This window comes from Nannospalax galili, unplaced genomic scaffold (assembly GCF_000622305.1).
Source record: "Nannospalax galili isolate Female #2095 unplaced genomic scaffold, S.galili_v1.0 scaffold716, whole genome shotgun sequence".
Taxonomy (NCBI): Eukaryota; Metazoa; Chordata; class Mammalia; order Rodentia; family Spalacidae; genus Nannospalax; species Nannospalax galili.
Genome location: NW_008339517.1, coordinates 835,077 through 853,698, shown reverse-complemented (window position 1 = coordinate 853,698; position 18,622 = coordinate 835,077).

Here is an 18,622-nt window from a genome sequence, read left to right as displayed (position 1 = left end):
TCTGCACAAAAAATAAGAGAAAATATTTGTGACCTTGGACAAATATTTCTTAAATAACAAAATCTTCATGCAGAAAAAGGAAAAACTGATAAGTTTATAAGCTAGGCAAAGCAAAACTATAAATTTATTTTTGAAAGACAGGAATATGAAAAAGCAAGGCATCAAAAACTAAGACAAAATAGTTTCAGAATATATATCTTACAAAGGAAAGAAACCAGAATATAGATTCAGGATATTCAAAGAGCTCTCAATCTCAAGAAAGCAAAAAACACAATAAAAGATAGAGGAACAACTATATAAGCAAATGATCAATATCAATACTTATGAGAGAAATGCAAATCAAAACTACAATGTTGTGGTAGAAGCTCTGATCTCAGCAACCATCAGAGAATGCCAAGATCTGGCCTCCCTCAGGCAGAGGGCCTGAGATTGCAGGGGACTGCCTGAGAGCCCCTGGATCCTGCCTCCACATGGTGGTGAGCTTCCTCGAATTGCTCCATACCCATCCCCTTACCTGGGATTTTGTGAGGCCCCTCCCAAGGCTCCAGGGCAGATCTGGATTTGGTAGGCTAAGGCTGAGATCCCAGCAGACAGTCTGAGAGGATGTGTTGGGACCTCCATCGGTGTAGAGGCTCTGATCTCAGCAGACCATCAGAGAGTGCTGAGTTCTGGCCTCCCTCTGGCCTCCCTCAGGAAGAGGGTCTGAGAACGCAGGTGACAGCCTGAGAGCCCTTGGATCCTGCCTCCAATAGGTAAAAGAAGCCTGAGAGTACCTGACTGGAACCTCAATTGGGCTTCTGTGGGTACTCTTTAATCGCTGATCTGAAGCTATCAGTTCCCTCCAAGTTAAACCTGAGAGAACCTGAACCTTGTACCAACCAGCTTTACATAACCAATAGGGAAAGGATCTAGGCACCCTGATAATACAAACAGAAGCATATTTCAACTTAATTCTCATATCAGAATCATAAACAACAAAAGAAATTCACATGCCAAAACCACAACAAAATGGAAAGCCAAAATACTATGGCCCCAGCAAAGCCCACCAATCCTGTAGAATAGTTCTACACCTGTAGAAGAGTTCTACAAGGAGAACCCCCTAGAGATAACCCAAGACACTGAATTTAAAAGAATAGTCATAAACATGATCAAGGAATTCAATGAATTTAAAGAACACACAAACAAATCAAAGAACTAAAGGAGGATAGGGATAAACTCCTGAAAGAATTCACAAAAGAGAGAGGAACATTGAAGAAAACTCAGGCAGAAATGAAGAAGAAAGTGCAAAACTCAATAAGCCAACTTGAAACAACAGGGGAAAGCCTCACCTCAAGAATGAATGATGGAAAACAGAATATCAACACTGGAGGATAAAGTTGAAGAATTGGAACACTCAAGCAAAGAGTATGGAAAATTTAAAATAACAAAAGACCAAATTGATGGATCATAGGGATAAAGGAAGGAGAGGAATTTCAGGTTAATGGTGTTGAGCAGATCTTAAATAGAACTGTAGAAGAGAATTTCCCAAAATTAAGGAAAGACATTCCCATACAAATACAGGAAGCACAAATAGGATCAGAAAAGAAACTCCCCACGACATATCATAGTAAAAACAGTAAATGTACAGAACAAAGAGACAATACTGAAAGCAGCAAAAGAAAAACAAGTCACATACAAAGGAAAGCCCATCAGAATCACAGCTGACTTCTCAATGCAAACTATGAAAGCCAGAAGAGCCTGGACCAAGTTATTTCCAGTTCTAAATGACAATAGATGTCAGGCCAGAATACTTTACCCAGCAAAAATGCCTATTATAATTGAGGGGGAAAGAAAAATATTCCATGACAGGAAAAGCCTGAAAGAATACATATCCACAAAACCAGCCCTTCAAATACCTGAAGCAATACAGACAGCAAAGAAAGAAACAGCTATACCTTGGGGCAACAAAAGAAAATAAATAAAGGTATAATCTAGGAAACATAAAATTACACAGAGAACACAAACAGCAATCAAAATGACAGCAAACAATATGCACCTTTCAATAAGAACCTTAAATATAATTGGACTGAACTCCCCAGTCAAAAGACACAGGCTAAGTGAATGGATTAAGAAACAAAATCCAACTCTTTGCTGTCTGCAAGAAACCCACCTCACCTACAAGGACAGGCACTCAACATAAAAAGACAGAAAAGAATATTCCAAGTAAATGGCACTAAGAAACAAGCAGGGGTTGAAATTCTAATATCTGGCAAAATAGACTTCAAAGTAAAACTAATCAGAAAAGATAAGGAGGGTCACTTCACTCTGATCAAAGGAACAGTTAACCAAGAAGATATTACAATCCCTAACATATATGCACCAAACTCTCGTGCACCCAAATTCATAAAAACAACATTACAGGACTTTAAGGCACAGATTAACCCCAACTCAGTAACAATAGAGAACCTCAATACCCCACTGTCTCCATGAGACAGGTCAACTGGACAAAGAATAAATAGAGAGATGTCTGAAATAAATATCATAGATCAAATGGACCTAACAGACATCTTTCGAATATTCCACCCAAGCACCAAAGAATACACTTTCTAGTCAGCACCCCATGGAACTTTTTCAAAAATTGACCACATACTGGGCCATAAAACGAACCTCAACAAACACAAAACAATTGAAATAATTCCATGCATTCTATCAGACCACAACATAATAAAGCTCAAAATCAACTCTGGACAAAGCCTTAGGCACTACAGGAACTCGTGGCAATTGAACAACAAACTCATAAACAATGAGTGGGTGAAAGGATAAATTAAGAAAGAATTTTTTTAAACCCTGGAATTCAACAAAAAGGACAATACAACACAACACACTTTCTGGGATACATTAAAAGCAGTCCTAAGATGGAAGTTTATAGCTCTAAGTGCCTACATTAAAAAATTAGAAAGAGCCCAAATAAATGACCTAACACTGCAACTCAAGACACTGGAAAGGCAAGAACAAATGAAACCCAAACCCAACAGAAGAGAAGAAATAACAAAAATCAGAGCAGAAATTAATGAAATAGAAACAAAACAATACAAAGATTCAATGAATCTAAGAGCTGGTTTTTGAAAAGCTAAACAAGATAGACAGACCCTTAGCCCAGCTAACCAAAAGAAGGAAAAAGAAAATCTAAATCAACAAAATCAGAGATGAAAGGGGAAGGAAACATCACAATAGACACCAAAAAGATCCAGACCATTATAAGGGAATATTTTAAAAACCTATACGCTACTAAATCTGAAAATCTAAAAGAAATAGATGGATATCTGAAATCATGGAACCACCAAAGTTAAACCAAGAAGAAATCAACAGTTTAAAGAAACCCATAACATATAAGGGAATTGAGACAGTAACACAAAGCCTACCAACACAAAGCCTGGGCCCAGATGAATTTACAACAGAATTTTACTAGACATTTAAAGAAAACCTCCAACCAATACTGCTTAAATTATTCAAAATGATAGAAACACAGAGAGAGAACTCCCAAATTCCTTCTAGGAAGCCAGCATCACTCTAATACCAAACTGGGTAGACACAACCAAAAAAGAAAACTGTAGACCCATATCCTTAATGAACATAGATGCAAAAATTCTCAACAAAATAGTTGCAAACCATATACAGACACACATCAAAAATACCATTCACCATGATCAAGTAGGCTTTATCCCAAAGATGCAGGGATGGTTCAATATACACGAGTCAATGAACATCATTAATCATAAAAAATGGACTCAAAGACAAAAATCATGTTGTCATCTCAATAGACGCAGAAAAGGCTTTTGACAAAATTCAACATGAATTTATGTTCAAAGCCCTAGAGGGAATTGGACTGGAGGAAACATACATCAACATAATTAAAGCTATATACAACAAATCCACAGCCAACATCATTCTAAATGGAGGAAAACTGGAATCATCCCTATTAAAATCAGGAACCAGACAAATATGTCCACTGTCTCCACTCCTTTTCAACATAGCACTTGAGAACTCTTGCTAGAGCAGTAAGAGAGGAGAAGGAAATTAAAGGAGTAGTAATTGGAAAATAAGAGGTCAAATTATCACTTTTTGCAGATGATATGATACTGTACCTAAGAGACCCCAAAAGTTGCATCAGAGAACTCCTAGAACTGATCAACACTTTCAGTATAGTAGCAGGTTATAAAATCAATCTACAGAAATCAGTAGCTTTTCTATATACAAATAACAAGCATTTGGAGAAAGAATACAGGGAAATGCTCCCATTCACCATTGCTGCAAAAAAAAAAAATATCTTGGAATAAATCTGACGAAAGACACACCAGATCTCTACAATGAAAATTTTAAATTGTTAAAAAAAAGCACAAAAGACCCCAGATAGCCAAAGCAACCCTGAGCACAAAGAGCAATGCTGGGGGGATTACTATACCAGATCTCAAAGTATACTACAGAACTATAGTCATAAAAACAGCATGGTACTGGCACAAAAATAGACACATAGATCAATAGAGCATCATTGGAGATCCAAACCCAAGTACATGCAATTTCAGCCACCTGGTATTTGACAAAGGTGCCAAGAAAACACAACAGAGGAAAGACAGCATCTTCAACAAATGTTGCTGACAAAACTGGATCTCTACCTGTAGAAGAATGAAACTAGATCCTTATCTTTTACCTTGCCCAAAAGTCAACTCCAAATGAATCAAAGACCTCAATGTGAATGTGAAACTTAAACTCTAGGACACGTGAGAAGAAAACAGGCTGTACTCTACAAGATATAGGTTCAGGAAAGGACTTTCTAAATCAGACATCAGTTGTTGAGGAGTTAAGGTCAGCAATCAACAAGTGGGTCCTCATTAAACTAAAAAGCTTCTGTACAGCAAAATAAAAAAAACTCAAAAAAGTGAAGAGAAAACCCAAAGAATGGGAAAAAAATCTTCACCAGTGACACATCTGACAGAGGTTTAACATCCAGAATATATAAAGAACTCAAAAAACAAAGAATCAAGAAACCACATTACCCAATTAAAAGATGGGCTAAAGATCTAAGCAGAGAGTTCTCAAAGGAAGAAATAAAGATGGCTAAGAAACATCTCGAAAAGTGTTCAACATCATTAGTAGTTGGGGAAATGCAAATTAAACCCCCCCTAAAGTATCACCTTACTCCAATCAGACTGGCTAGGATGGAGAAAACAAATGATACCAAATGCTGGTGAGGATGTGGAAAAAGGGGAACACTCATTCACTGCTGGTGCGATTGCAAACTCATTTAACCCCTATAGAAAACAGTGTGGAGAACTCTTAAAAAACTATTGGCAGTAAACTTACAGGATACATGGTATAACCTACCATATGACCTGGTTATACCACTCCTTGTTATATACCCAAAGGACTCATCCTATTGTAGATTCACTTGTACTACCATGTTTGTTGCTGCTCTTTTCACACTAGCTAAGAGATGGAAGCAACCTAAGTGCCCCTCAACTGACAAGTGGTTAACAAAAATGTGATGTATTTATGTAATGGAGTTCTATTCAGCAGTAAAGAAAGATGAAATAATGAAATTTGCAGGTAAATGGATGGATCTAGAAACTATTACACTAAGTGAAGTAACACAAACTCGGAAAAAAAAAAAAAAAGATCTATGTTCTCCCTTGTATGTGAATCCTAGCACCAAATCCTTTTAAATTCCAGGTCCTTTCAATAAGATGATGCTATACAGCAGTGTATATAACTACCATCATCACGACTTCAGCTGAGCCTGATCACTAAATATCATCACAATTGGGCTTGTTGACAGTTGTGCTCATTCATTAAAGGAGAGTCGAGCAGGGTCATTTTCCAGCCACTCTTCCCATCCTACTGCATATAATTTGGCCCTAATCACACATGGTCTCCTGGATTTCGGGAGGGCTAAAATATACAATCTGGGGAAGGCTAGAAAGAGAAGCCATGATCCATGATGGGTTAAGGCTTTCCAGTGTGCATACCCTCAGGTCATACATACATTTCAGCAGCCCCTCAGTTATCTGGTAAGCAAGCTCAATAAATTCATTGGTTCCCCAGTAAAGCTTTAATCAAACAATGGCTTGACACTAGATTCTTAAAAGGGAATAAGCATTGCTTAGCATCCCCAGGAAAAGAAGTCTCACAGCAGACGGAAAATTTATTTGTTAATGCTATTGTGTCTCATAATTACTTTAAAAAAAAGAAAATGAGAATGTAAAAGATGTTAAAATGATATGGGAAATGGAGATATTTTCCAAAACAGAAAAAAATGAGAGATCCTAAGCAAGTGATGAAGGTCTGCGTAGGTTTGTTATGATATATAAAGGCAAAACAAAAATAATACACACGTAATCTTAAAATTTCTATGGTCATAGTTTAGCCAAGTAGTTTAAGGAACAAAATATATATCTAGTCAAGGTTTATCTGAGCATATTTGATTTATTTACCCAAGCCTTATCTACATAGCACATGATAATTAAAAGTACCAGACTGGTGTAACTAACCTTATTGGATGTTTAACAGCCATAGTTTGAGACCTATACTAATGTGGTCAGAGGGACTTAAAAGACAGTTTTTGCCCCTTGCTCTCCAAGGTCCACTAAGTTCCAGGGTACTATGAAACATCTCTCAAAATGTCCTGTAATTGGTGAGTCACCTGTTCTCTTGTTCAGAGAGGCCATGGAGACCCTACACAATGGACTTGAACTAGTCCTGTCTACAAAGAGGAGGGTCAACTCAGAGGAACCATCTCATTCATCTTTCCAAGTGAATCCAGACATGGTCAAGCAGGACCTTTGACTTATCTTCACATAGATGGAACTGGTAAAAGAAAGAAGCCAGGAACTCCTCCCATGCCCATGTGACCCCTGAAGAACAGATCCTCAAATGACCTTAAGTGTGAAAATAAATTGATTTATTTGGGCCAACTGAATTGTCTTAAACACCAAAAGGAAAATATAACCAAAGAGTGAAGTCATTAGTATATTTCTTTGAGAGTTCAAGGGATTACACGTCCCAGACATTAGGCTTAAGTCTATATAAAAAGTTATTTAGACAATTATTTCTCATTAATGATTCTGTTCCTAACTAGAAAGTGCTGCTCAGATGTAAAACTTCAAATCTTGGTTTCCAGTACTGTAGTGCCCACCTGTTGCTCAGGGAGACAACCAGCTATTGTTCTAAAATGATGAATAAATTTGTTTTCTCCCCCTACCTAGAAGCCTTTGAGAGGGAACTGACACTGATTCTAACCACTCCAACAGTTATCAAAATTCCTGAAAGCAAATCCTGAATCCATCATTCTAGAGTTCAGCCTTGGAAGACAAAAGAAAAATGAGGAGGAACCCAATAGGGGGATACTTTTGGAAGCCCTTGTCAAGAAATTCCAATAGACTCTCATATGAACAGTTGAAAATTGCCCTGTTCTGACTTTTTTCTACTTCCCTGTCTAGAACTTGTAATGCTAACTACTCTTGCCTTTACATCTCCTTCACATTTCCTATTCACCAGTCAAGGGCTTTCTTTGCCCCTTAGAGACAAGAGTTATGCAATCTGGGAGTCTTTTAGACAGACCCACTGAAGGGGTACTCCAATTGCCTCACCCTGTGTCCCTGTTCAGCATGGAAGAAGCCAGACCGTTCTGTGTCCCTATTCCCTATTGGCAATTTGAGTACCCTCTTCAGAGGATGGTGTGATAAAAATAGGAGGTAGAAATTGGCTAGGCAGTTAGGGTAAAAGGCCCTAAAGAAAAGCAGCCACTTTCTTGGCTAAAACTCAAAATGTCCTTGGGCCCATTAGCAACATACTCTGTTCCAAAGGCCAAAAATGGCGAAAATATTTGGGAGCTTGTATCCTTTAAAGATTCTAGGGTTACCTCTTCAGAGGGGGGAATGTTAGAGTAGCCAAAAGCCCCATAAAAATAAATAAATAAAGGAAGAAGAATTAGTACATGAAGTTATCAGAAAAAAGTGATGGGGAGATATGGGAGGAGTTAGAGTGGAGGGAGTGGGCATGGATTTGATCAAAACACCTTATATGCATGTATGAAATTCTCAATAAATTATTTTTTTAACTACAATGTTGTATCATCCCAACAAGGATGACTATAACTGAATAAACCAAAAATAGCTCATGCTATGGAGAGTGTTTTAAAAGGAACTAATATGTCATCTGGAATGTAAACCAATACAGCCACTATGAAGAATAGAGGGAAAGTCCTAAAAAGACCTAAAAATAGATGTCATATGATCTTGCTATCTAACTTCAAGGTATATATTAAGAGAAAATTATACCAGCAGACCAAAAGATGCCTACTTATCCACATTTTTGTGACGCAATTCACAATACTATGATATGAATCAGCCTAAATGTGCGTCAAAATGAATGGGCAAATAAATACGCTATTATATATATATATATATATATATATGCTCTTGCAAAAGACTATATAGCCCATGTCAGGCAGCTCACAACCACCTGTAACCCCAACTCCAAGACATTTGCTGCCTTCTTCATCTCTAAGAGTACCCTCACATACATACACACACACACACACACACACACACACACACAAAGTAAAATAAATCTTAAAAATGGTGAATGAAATCTTATAATCTGCAGCAAAATGGATATACCTGGAGGTCAGTATATTAAGTGAAAGTAGCCAGGCACAGAACGGCAAGTATCACCCGTTCTCTAAGGTGTGAAAGTAAAGCAGTGATTACTGGAGATTGAACGGAGGGAGATATTTCTGGATTTGATTGACAGCAAGACCCACATGTACATGTATAGAACAAGTAGAACATCACACTGCACCCCAATAATATGCAATTAACATGTATTAATAAAAATGGAAGACAAATGAACAGATACTTTATCAAAGACCTAAGGGTTAATGCTGCCTAGCATCATTAATCATTATAAAAATATAAATTAAAAGCACAGTGTGATACAATGTCAGCTGCTGGCTACTGTGTGCTTAGACCTTTCGCACACTGGGGATAAGACTGCTAGGCGCTCCTGAGACTTTGGAGAAGTTTGAAAGTCTAATAAACACACACACACACACACACACACACACACACACCATGTGACCATGTAGTCACACTCAGGTATTTACCTGTGAGAAACACAAACTTACATTCATACAAAAACCTGGATTAAATGCCTGATGTTTTTACTCTTAAGCTCCTATCTTTGAAACAACTGAACCTCCCCCGATGAATGGTAAAAACCATGACACATATGTAGCCTGGGTTGCTGCTCAGCAATATAATATGTTGAATTGTTATGTACAACATGCACGAATTCTAAGTAAAGACAAATACAAAGAGCATGAGGGAAATTTGGACAGTGACAAAATTCTTACATATCTTAAAAATGGGAGCAGTTGCATGGCCCTGCGTTTTGTTAGAACTCTACACTGCCATGAGTCGGTTTTACTGTAAACTTCTCAGTCTTGCATGAATTAAATGATTTACCTCCTCTCAAATTCTTGAGAATTAAAGAATGCTCATCTTCTTTCATGTTTATTGACCTGTAATTAAAATCAGAGAATGATGGATACCATGAGAAGGGTTACACAAACAAAGAATTATTAGAAATTAATTTGTTGTTTCATTCTATCAATATTCATAAAAATCCCTGCAGAAGACAGCCAATTAAAATAATGGATTCATACAGCGATCATATGACCAAGAAGACAATAAGTTAATTAAAGTGCATTTATTCTACCAGCTAATCTCATGAGGAAGAAGTTGACTAAACAGCATAGTAAAAGATTTTTGTATCTAATTTATTTGCCTTATAAAAAATTTTACCTGGTTTTAGATAGATCATATGCTCATGATTTAATAACTTGGAAAATGGAGCAAAGTGACACTTAGGAAGATACTTTAATAAAACTCCTTAATCAGACTTTTCAAACCTTATGACTATGATTTAGGATGCTAGCGATAAAATTATTTTCCATCACCCATTTAGAATATTTGATTACTAATTTACATAGGCAAGACAGCAGAATGTAATGAATGTGTAAGTCACCTTTGAGAGATCCTTTTCAGAATTGGAAGTGAGTTTCCTGTTGCCTTCAGCTCCAGCACCCTAATGACTCAAATAGCTATTTCTATCAAACAAGCCCCACAGAGCACTCATCCGTGGGAAAGCTGGATACTGGCTGATACAAAAAGACATGTGGGCAGATGAATAATCTTTTAGTTTTTGACCAAGAATTGCCACCTTTACCTTTGAACTCTGACTTTTTTAGGACATTATTAAGATCCCTAAGAAGAGCTACTTTGATTTATAAAAGTCCATCACCATTGTCTCCTTAAAATCCTTCTAATTTGCAGCCCATATCTGAATACAGAAAAGTCATCTTAAAGCCCACCACAAGCATTTCCAAGTGGCCACCCAGTTTGGACTCACAGTGAACATTTCCTCCCCTCCTCCTCTCCCTTTCCCTTCCCGCCCCTCTCCCCTCCTGATGGACAGTGTCTTAGTTCCTACCTTAGACAAATTCAGACTAAAAAGTGGTGTGAGAGTTTGTTCTGGTTTTGTTTCTGCTGCTGTGATAAAACACTGAACTTGGAGAGGAAAGGGTTTATTTTGTCTTGCATTTCCAAGGCACAGTCTATCACTGAGGGAAATCAGGGCAAGAACACAAGGCAGGAGTCTGGAGACTGGAATTAAAGCAGAGGCCCTAGAAGAATGCTGCTTGCTGGCTTGCTTCCCCTGGTTTGCTCAACTCCCCTCCTTATACAGCTCAGGTCCACCAGCTCATGGATGTCACTGCCCACAGTGGGCTGGGCTCTCCTCCATCAATTACCAATTAAGAAAATGCCTCACAGACATAGCCACAGCCCAATCCAAAGGAGGAAATTCTTCAACTGACGGTCCCTCTAGAGGTCAAATTGACACAAACTAACCTGCACAGAATTCAAATCTGATGTGCGCAGCCTCTGACACTGTGAATCACTGGTAAGCTGTGTTATTGCCAAATGAAGTCCTTTCCTAACAGTGCTGTTCCATCTCTGGCAAACACAGAAATGTGGCATTTGAACAACATTCATTAGCATTACACTATCTTTTACATAATGACCGATGAATAATGACAAACATTTGACTGAGTTGTATCAGACTCTCTATATTAATGAAGAGATGATAGAATAAATGATCAGCCAACTAAGATCACTTAAAGAAAATAGTCTAAGCCTCACTCCTCCAAACTATGTACTCCTGAATGCAAGCTAGCAAAACACCTGGAAAACTAAATCAACTCTTTGGTTATCCACAAAATGGATAACCCAGACCTTGTCAGCTGGCTGGTCTTTTCTTAATTTCACTGCAGTTGAATCGTGGCACACACTTTCTTCCTTCCTTTCTGTTTCTTCTGTCCTCTTTTCATAATTTCTATAGAAGACTCAGATTGCAGCCAGATGTGGTGGCGCAAGCCTGTAATCTCAGTACTCGAGTGGCAGTGGCAGGAGGATCACAGGTTCAGTGCCAGCCTGTGCCAGATAGGGAGATCTTGCCTCAAAAACAAAATGTCAGATTATGTCAGCTTTGTTCCACAAACCATCGGATGATATGACCTCAGAGGTCTGTGTTTTAAGTAGGGACAGACTGGCAGGCAAAGTCCTCTATTAGCTCCTGTGTTGATGGCATCTCATAAGCTAGAGCCACCTTTTTCCATGTGACCTTCTCCATCTGAAGCTTTTGTTTTCTGACTTACTCCAGGTGTAAAGTTTTCTCTTTCAGAATACTAAAATTTTTGTTCTAGGATTCTTAGTATGTAATGATAAACAATGGGAGGAAAAAAAGTTTTTGATAATATAACATCTAGGTTTCAGTGTTTGATTTGACAAAAACGCCTCACATAGTCATATTTTCGCATTCCTCCAGTGAACTATTCTCCCTTTTTACCTTTAAAATGCAGTTTGAGGGGCCAGAGAAATGGCTCAGTGGTTAAAAGCACTGGCTGCTCTTTCAAAGGACTGCAGTTCAATTCCCAGCACCCATATGGCCACTAACAACCATTCAATACTCCAGTTCCAGGGGATCCTACACCCTCTTCTGACCTCTGCAGGCATTGCACAACGTGGGTGCACTTATGTGCATGTGGGCAAAGCACGCATACACATAAAACAAAAATAATACATTTTTAATGCAGTTTTGTACTTTAAACTGTATCTTATCATGCATCACTATCTCACATGATTTAGTGATTACTAAAAGGGTATTAGTTATTTATATCAAGGTATTTCCCCAACATTTGAATGGGACCCATAGGTAAACTTAGGGGCTTTGTTGGTTTTGGGGGGCTTTTGTGTGCTTTGTAGTTTTTGTGGCATGGGTATGCCTATGCATATGTGTCTCTGTGTGTGTATGTTTGTGTGTGTGCTTATGCATGTATTTGTGCCTATGTGTGTATCTGTGTGTATCTATTTGTATGAATGTGTGTGTGTTTATGTGTGTTGCAAGCAGGACACATGAGCCACATATTTCTCATTCCTCTTGAGTCTTCCTGGGTCTTTAAAGGTGAAGCTTGCTACACTTTCCTCATTTTCAGTGGGAGATCCTAGTGGTCTGACACTAACGACAAAAGAGCACTGTGATTTTAAGGCCTCTAGACTTTTTCAATCAGTTTTCTTAAAGCTTTGCATATTTCACTCCACAATTTAGAACAGAAAGGAGAAACTTTCTAGGGTACACATTCTCCTATGAAGGGGGAGAAATTGAGGCTCCAGCTACATCTTCCTTCCATCTGCTCATCCATGGGCACACAGCATCTTTTCTGGCTACTGTACTGTGTTTTCTCCCCAGCCTAAACTAGGAATGTCACAGACCAGCATGGCCTCACAACAGGAGAGGGCTTTAGAACCTCCAAGAGGTCATATGTCTGCATGGCATGGTGTCTCAGATGGAATTTAACTTCTGAGGAGCCTGTCTTGTGACCTTTGACAAGTCTCTTAACCTTTCTGAGAATCTCTTAACATTTCTCCAGTTCCAGGCTTTGGAAGGCAGAGATAACAATAGGCACGGCCGATTGCCTTTCACAGGTGGTTTGAGGATTAATTAGCTAATGTTTGTTAAGAGCTATATAAATGCTAAGTATTATGATTATTCTTTACTTGTGTTAGCATTATAAAATGTCAGTGTGTTGAGTGGGAGAGGAAGCTAGGGTTATAGGACCCTAGCGGAGTGTGCGTCTTTTATAAGTTTCCCCTCTCTAGTGAAATTACTAGAGCTGTGTTTAGTTACCCTGATTAACGGCTGCCTTATTACCAGGAGATAGCAATTAGCTCATTTGAAATGGCACATACAACTATAATTTACAGTTCTGTGTGGACCAGAAGAATCAAGGAGAGACCTTTTAGGGCAATCTGCAAGTCACTGACTTACAGGAGGCTGATTGCTCCCAGGGGCATAACGACTATATCTGACTGCTTTGAGTTCAAAGTGCTCTATATAGGACAAGATCATGAAGTTCTCTAAAAGAAAATTGAGTGTTTTTGCTAATTGACTCTTCCTTGCCAACAGTAAGCCTGGCTTGAGGCTCTGGGTCCATATAAATACACACAGGCAAGGGGGCCTGTAATTCCTATGGATGCATCTGCATCCAGATGTTTAACTCTAATAATCCATATATTTTTGTGTTTACACCCTGAGTACTTGAAAGTCTGAAATCTGGATTTCAAAGAAATGAAGTGTTTTTTTTTAAAGGGAAATATTTTATCATTTACACTTGGCTTAAAGTAATGATTTTTTAAATAAATATCCCTTAGCCTGCATATGGCCTCTAGTATTAATATGCTTCCTTAAAGTTGTATATACTTAGTTGTGTATTGTATTATTGGCATCCTAGAACAAATAGTCCCATCTCTGGTAGGCTGCTGTGGGCCACTGATATTTTTCCTTCATTGGCATTCAGTACTTCACAGTCAAAGATACCAACGTCTCAGTGCTGCCATCAAAAGAACAGGATTGGACAGTCACACAGAGTTCATTCAGAGAAGAGAGGCTGAGAAGCAGTGAGTTACTGGATCTGTTTCTCCATATTCAGTCAGTTCCTGCATCACATTACAGAAATTGAGACATACTGTTAAGCATTTATACTTCAAGTTTTCACAAGAAAAAATATCTTTATGGCCACTGAGGAATGAATAACAGATGAAAAATATTCTGCAGAGATTTTGGCATACCCTGCGGCTGCCTGTGTTCCGTGACCCTCTCATCTCTGACCTCAGTGATGCATCACTGACTGACACTGACGTGTACGAAACAACAGAGAAGAGAAATGGCCACTGATTGGCAGACAGAGATGAGGAATGAACGGTGATATGCACAATAATAGAGGTCCGTCATAAGGCAGATGTGGAGACTAAGCTGCCTTAGACGGAGGAGCTTTTGCTAAGCTCCCTCATAACAATTTAGATGTCAAAGACTGTGTTTGGATAAATGTTTCTTTTGTTCCTGCACCTAAATTTCTTTTCCTTTTCTTTTCAGAAAAACAAATGAATCATGTTTGTCTTTTCTTTTCCCCTGAAAACTTCCAGACTATTATAAAAGAGCATTTTATATAGGTAAGTATGGTGTACCAATTGAGACACAATTGTATCATCATTTCAGGCTCAATAGGTACAAAATACTCTCTCACTTGGCAATTCCCAGATTGCTGTCAGGAAATAGATACAAATCAACTGAAAAGCTGATATTTATTCATACCTAAGAAAGATTTTCTTGTCAATAACTATGTAAGACTTTTTCCCTACTGATTTAAACAAAAGGGAGACATGAAAATGTTTTGGCAATTCATTTTTGTCCTCATTTATACTACAGAAGCAGAGTTAATATTATAGGATGCCAATATATTTTGAACAGAGTAATACTCCTGGTACAGCTATGACCTTTCCCCTGTAATTAGTTCCAACTGAAATTAGATTCAGGAAAAGCAGGGCTCCAATTAGAGCTAAATCAAAACAAAACTCAAGGCTTGATTTCATACAGGAAAATTGTTGAGGGGAAAAAGGAGTGGAAGAGAAGGGGGCTTCTCAAATTTAGTTCAGCTGAACCAGATATGAACCTTTTGAACTCTGGCAAAAATGGGCATTTATTTCCATACAGGGCTATGCTAATATGTCTTATGACTCATATAGATTTTGTAGTCTTATTTTAGTTAACCAGTTTTCCAATGCTCTGAAAACAGTAAGTCAAAAATCTTCACAGCTCTGATCAAGAGAAAAATCCAATTTTCTCTAGGAGCAGGGAGAAATATTCAAGCTTCCTTCAGGAATAACATTATAAAACAGAAACTTGAGATTGTGGGTATTATTAGAATGGCAAATCCTAAGTAACTCTATGCGTCTTCCTAACATTCAAAGGAGCCTATGCATTGATCAATTTTCTATGACTTTAACAAAGTACCTGAATCTGGGTACTTACAAATAAAAGAAGTTTATTTAACTCACATATTTAGTAGGTGAAAGTCCAAGAATGGGTAGCCCCATTGATTTGGTCTCTAGGAAGACCCTAATAGTAAATACCATCATAACGATGGTGAGGGGCACATGTCATAGGGATCCATCCCATGGTGAAATAGGAAGCCAGAGTGAGGGGAAGGGCCAGACAGACCTAGGTTTTTATAACCATTTCATAACATTCCAGAGTATGAAAGTGAACCCACAACTAAGGGACTTACTGCTCATAACACAGCACTCCACCAGAGGCATCCAGATCACAGAACACTGGGACAGCTTCTCCTGTGACAGCAGCAATAATGGCTGTTAAGAGAAGTAGCTAACCAGAGTCCCGTAAGAGAAACATCCATTCCCTCCAAGGGTAGTTCCCTCAATAACCTAAAAATCTCCTTAAAGGTTCCTCTTTAGGTTCTCCTTAACCTAAAAATCTTCTTAAAGGTTCCACACATCACCACACTGAGAATCAAACTTCTGACACACAAGCCTATTTGGTGACACAAGCCATATTTGAACCACAGCAGTTGATGGCCTAGAATTTCCAAATTCAGTATCCTCATCTGTAAGGCAAAGCAAACATACAAAAAAAGCAAGCAAGAAATAAAATGGATAGTAAGAATGAATCCCAATTTATGTGAGAGTCTGTAAATGTGACTTATGTTTCTCCTCTTTCTTACTGAATTGGTATTCTGGCAGCGAAAGTCCATGTCTTAGCCTTCAGAATATAAAATAGTGGGGAATGTGGACTTCCAAAACTAAGATTAGGAATGAATTATGAGATGTTCAAAGGCCAGGTTAGAGAACAGTGACAACTCTAAGAACATACCATTCAGGTGTGGGAATGAATTCCAGCTACTATTCCAGCTACGAATATTTCCTTTCATGGATCATTATTCTAGCATCGCTGTTGGGGAATTTACAGAATTCCTGCACCAAGGGCATGAAATCTACACAGCAGAGCAGCCAAGGGCTCCATTTTACAGAAGACTATGAAAATAGACCCACAACTCTGAGTCTTACTGGTCATAGCACAATACTCCACCAGAGAAACCAGGTCACAGAACACTGGGACAGCCTCTCCTGTTGCACTAGCAATAAAGATTGTTAAGAGAAAGTTCCTTCTGGCCTGGGCAGAGACCTAACATTCCAGTTGGGCCAGGTCAAGGGACCAGACCTAAAAAGGTTGGCTTACTTTAAGTCATGTTAAAGAGATAGGGAGAGGAGAAAATCCCAGCATAGACATGGAGAAGTGGTTAAGAAACTCCAACCCTACTTGATGAATTATTGGCAACTGATGGCTGCTGGGAAGGGGAGAGTCAGTCTCATTAAAGGTGAGACTCTTGGTAAATTGACCAGGCTCCAGTGGTTGAATCCATACCAAAAGGGGCCACAAACCTGACTCTATAGGTGTGTGTGGGTTCTCCGGTCCCCTAAAGGAACAGGGAGCAGTTTTGATCCATTGTGGCTTCTAACTAGAATCACCACCCTGGAGAACAATACTGTAAGGTCTGGAATTGTCTCACTGGACATATGGGGCTAGTGAGCTCTTTTTAAAAAAGATTTATTTTTATTTTATTTTATGAGTGTTTTGTGTATATGTATATGTATGTATATATATATATGTATATGTATATGTGTATATATGTATATGTGTATATATGTATATGAATATATATGTATATGTGTATATACATGTGTATATATGTATGCGTATGTATATATGAGTACAGGAAATGTAGAGGGGAGTAGTAAGAGATGCAGATAGTGGAGGGGGTTTAAAGGTGATCAAAATACATTGCATAAAATTCACAAAATTCAATTTAATGAAGAAAAAAAGGGACAGGCAGAGTAATTAGTTCTTCAATGAGATGATGTACTTTTCTTTCCCAGAATCCTCCCTCCTAGTGTGAAAGCTTACTGGTTGTAGCCATGTACCCTCAGAAGTCTGCTGGCTTTTCTAACTTCTTTAGATAAGCATACCCTCTCCTTTTCTTCTTTCTCTCTCTTCTAAGCATCCCTTCTCTAACACTTTGAGCTGCCACAACATTTTTGGGCTTCTTACCCTTTTTCTAAAGCTTTCTTCCTCACCATGTGGCCACTAGTCTGCCAGGTGTCTGACCTCCATGTCAGTTTAAATGACATGAGCTGTTTTTCTGTTTGTTTTCTTTCTTCTTCCATTCTCCTCCCCTGAACAGCTGATGAGATTTACAGCTTGCCTGCCTTGCTGGTTTTTCTTTTAATCCCCAGTAAAATTGTCCTCAAGCTTCCATTTGAGCTCATACTTTGCTTAAGACTAAGGATCTCAAGAGGGAACTTCAATTTCCCCTTTGTCTTCTGGCAATCCAGATGGGAACCCCCCAAAAATTCCAGTAACACTAACTTCACAACTAAAGTGCCAGCTTGCAAGAAACACTTTGAAAGAATGGAATGCCAGTCTTCAGAACAGAATGCACGTAGTAAGGCAGAGGCCACCATGTGGTACTATCTCCCTGTAGAAGGGCACATGAGTTTAGGAACCAAAGAGTGAAAGTATAAGGGGTCAACTTACCCTATCTCCCAATAATTCACGGAGGGCTATTTCCTGCACTTGTAACTCTGAACTATGTAACATTGGAGATACTGGCCTCAAGATGAGGTACAGGACACTTGTGTGCAGATATCACCAGCATTTGTTCCACACAAGACAGAGCTATTCAAAGAGCCCTTTGGACTCGAATCACTAGGTCCAAGCTAATTACAAAATCAGTTACCATACTTGCCGGGGTAAGTTACCCTAACAGCAACAAGAGTAGGGTTACTTGCATATAACAGCGACAGGGAGAGATATATGCAGACCTTGGTTGTTCCTTTGGGTGTTCCCTGGTACTCTTGGGCTCCAGCACAACTATAAGCATTACACCTGCAACAAGCTTGCCTGAGAAGGGTACGATTCTCCAGTATTCAAACAATTTTGGTATGAAGGTTTTGTCTTGATACTGAAGAACAAACCCAGGCCTGCCAAGGCAAAGTGGAGAGTAAATGGAACTTAGACTGCCTATTGGAGAAGACGAGTGTCAGTGCCAACCCCAGAATCAATTGCAATGGTAGGAGCTATGGTTCACCCCATAAAACTCACCTTTTCTTTCTTT